This window comes from Microcaecilia unicolor, chromosome 3, assembly GCF_901765095.1.
Source record: "Microcaecilia unicolor chromosome 3, aMicUni1.1, whole genome shotgun sequence".
In the NCBI taxonomy this organism is placed as follows: Eukaryota; Metazoa; Chordata; class Amphibia; order Gymnophiona; family Siphonopidae; genus Microcaecilia; species Microcaecilia unicolor.
Window position 1 is genome coordinate 201,985,510 of NC_044033.1, and position 3,688 is coordinate 201,989,197.

Consider the following 3,688-nt stretch of genomic DNA (forward strand, 5'->3'; position numbering starts at 1 on the left):
AACTGAAGAGGACAGACAGAAGCCACAAAGACACAGAGAGCTGAGAAAGAGAAGAAGAGACTTAATGCTGATGTCCTACTTTGTTTGCTGGCAAATAAAGAAGATTTCTCCCTCATTCTGGTGTGTGCTGTTTGACTCCTGAAGTACCACAGATTCTGCTAACACTAGTGGTAATTCCTGCAACAGCACCATCTAAATTACTGCAGCTATGGCACCTCCCTCTTAATGCCACAGATGGTGATATATATATATGACATCTTGCCATCCTTTCTTTTTATTTGTCCACCATTCCCTTCAATAAACAGAGAGAGAGCGAGCGATTGGGTCATTGTGAGTTGTTCATACTGGCACCAAACAGCATGCTAACTTTTTATTCCTATTCAGACTCTGTGCACAGCATTAGAAAACCAGGCTTCTGGATTGTGTGTGCATTTCTCACATTCAGGTTTAACATGCATCAGTGGAGCGAGGTGCCCACTTTTAGTTTTTGAATGATCTCTCACGCTGCCAGAGCTATGCCAGTTCCAGCTCCCTTTTCTTCTCTGCCAGCAGTTTACCTAAGCGCTTGCCACTACTACTACTACTACTACTACTATTTAGCATTTCTATAGCGCTACAAGGCATACGCAGCGCTGTACAAACATAGAAGAAAGACAGTCCCTGCTCAAAGAGCTTACAATCTAATAGACAAAAAATAAATAAAGTAAGCAAATCAAATCAATTAATGTGAACGGGAAGGAAGAGAGGAGGGTAGGTGGAGGCGAGTGGTTACAAGTGGTTACGAGTCAAAAGCAATGTTAAAGAGGTGGGTTTTCAGTCTAGATTTAAAGGTGGCCAAGGATGGGGCAAGACGTAGGGGCTCAGGAAGTTTATTCCAGGCGTAGGGTGCAGCGAGATAGAAGGCGCGAAGTCTGGAGTTGGCAGTAGTGGAGAAGGGAACAGATAAGAAGGATTTATCCATGGAGCGGAGTGCACGGGAAGGGGTGTAGGGAAGGACGAGTGTGGAGAGATACTGGGGAGCAGCAGAGTGAATACATTTATAGGTTAGTAGAAGAAGTTTGAACAGGATGCGAAAACGGATAGGGAGCCAGTGAAGGGTCTTGAGGAGAGGGGTAGTATGAGTAAAGCGACCCTGGCGGAAGATGAGACGGGCAGCAGAGTTTTGAACCGACTGGAGAGGGGAGAGGTGACTAAGTGGGAGGCCAGCAAGAAGCAGATTGCAGTAGTCTAAACGAGAGGTGACAAGGGTGTGGATGAGGGTTTTGGTAGAGTGCTCGGAAAGAAAGGGGCGGATTTTACGGATGTTGTAAAGAAAGAAACGACAGGTCTTGGCGGTCTGCTGGATATGAGCAGAGAAGGAGAGAGAAGAGTCAAAGATGACCCCAAGGTTTCGAGCTGAGGAGACAGGGAGAATGAGAGAGCCATCAACAGAAATAGAAAACGGGGGGAGCGGGGAGGTGGGTTTGGGGGGGAAAATGAGAAGCTCGGTTTTGGTCATATTTAATTTCAGGTGGCGTTGAGACATCCAGGCAGCAATGTCAGACAAGCACGCTGAAACTTTGGTTTGGATGCAAGGTGAGATATCAGGGGTAGAAAGGTAGATTTGGGAGTCATCAGCATAGAGGTGGTAGGAAAAGCCATGGGATGAGATTAATGAACCAAGGGAAGAAGTGTAGATAGAAAAGAGGAGGGGACCAAGAACAGAACCCTGAGGTACACCGACTGGCAGAGGGATAGAAGTAGAAGAGGATCCACCAGAGTGAACACTAAAGGTGCGGAGGGAGAGGTAGGAAGAGAACCAGGAAAGGACAGAGCCCTGGAATCCAAGTGAGGACAGGGTATCGAGAAGTATGCTGTGATCGACAGTGTCAAAAGCAGCGGAAAGATCAAGAAGAATGAGGATGGAATATTGACCTCTGGATTTAGCCAGTAATAGGTCATTGGAGACTTTAGTAAGCGCAGTTTCAGTTGAGTGGAGAGGGCGAAAACCAGATTGTAATGGGTCAAGAATAGCATGTGAGGAGAGAAAATCAAGGCAGCGGCGGTGAACAGCACGCTCAAGTAATTTGGAGAGAAAAGGAAGGAGGGAGATGGGTCGGTAATTAGAGGGACAAGTAGGGTCAAGTGAAGGCTTCTTAAGGAGAGGTGTGACCACAGCATGTTTAAAGGAAGCAGGGACAGTCGCAGTGGAAAGTGAGAGGTTGAGAATGTGACAGATAAAAGGAATAAGAGTAGGAGAGATGGCATTAAGAAGGTGGGTGGGAATGGGATCAGAGGAACAGGTGGTACATTTTGAGGAAGAAAGGAGAAGTGTAGTTTCCTCAATAGTAACTTCAGGAAAGGAGGAAGGGAATGAGGGGAAGGAGAGAGAGGGGAACGGACTAGAGGGAGAGCTGGTGAGGTAGAGAAAGCAAGGTTTATCTTTTGAACCAGATTTCTCAGCAGCTTTTAAATAGAAAGCATAAGATCTGGGGGATTTTGAGAGTCTGCCTTCCTTTTCTTTTCCGTGCTCCTGATCACTTTACAAGCCACAGGGTGATCCAGAGGATGCTTGGGTAAACTGCTCACAGACAAGAAAAAGGAGCTGGATCCTCCAGATCCTATGTGTTCCACTGGATCCTTTTTAAGATGGAATGCATAGGATCTGGCTTTTACCTATGTCCCAATTTTTTTTGCGTGTGTACTTCTCTGTACTTTTACTTAAGTATTGAAACATGCATTTACTTTTATTTAAGTACTTTGACTTTTTACATAGTTTTCTGGTGCTAATCTCCTTTGGCCATAGAATGACCCTAATACACTGAAAAATGTGCACAGAACCTGTCCTTTAGCACAGGGGTTCATAACCCAGTCCTTGGGACACACCCACCAGTCTGGTTTTCAAGATACTCCACCAAGAATATGCATGAGATAAATTTGCATGCATTGCCGCCATTATATATAAGTCTATCTCATGCATATTCATTGTGGGTATCCTGAAAACCTGACTGGCTTGGTGGTGAGTCCCAACCCCTGTTTTAGTAAGAGAGGTCTTTCTATGGAATCAGGCTCCGGGTCTGCTAAACTCTTCCTTCACTTCACTAATAACTGGGGCTTGCAGAGGGAAGAGGAGGACAGTCCCTAAGAGAGCAGCAACAAAACTTACGTTTTCCTGTTTCAGGAATAACTTAGCCTCCCTCCCTAAGCTGCTCTGAGGTCCTGTCAGCAGTGTAAACAGAAAGAAAATCGAACAACTTAGAAAAACCTCTATAAAGCCTAAAAAGAAACATGTATGAACAAGTCCTGAATTAGATCTGGTTCTGTGTTCTGTCTGTTTGTTCCACATATCCAACATAAGAGGAAGCGATGTGAAGTCATTGATTGTTCTTTTTGTCTAGCAGTCAGGATCTGCCGTGGAGGGGGTTGGAATCAAGGATCGAATTGGAGCTCACTGGGTGCGCAGGCGCGCGGGGAAGACCACAGTGGGGCTTAAAGTGCGCAGGAGCACTCTAGGAGCCCTGATTGGTTTGACAGGCGGCTCCCCGTGCGCAGGCGCGCCTCGGTGTGGGTTTCAGAAGCTTTCTGGCTGTGCGCAAGCGCGCATTACGTGAGCCGTGGCTGGGGCGTGCGCAGGCGCGCCCGCGCGGGTTGCTCGGTGTGCGCAGGCGCAGTGTTCTGTTTATTTATTATTAGTGCGCGGCGGCGGCGG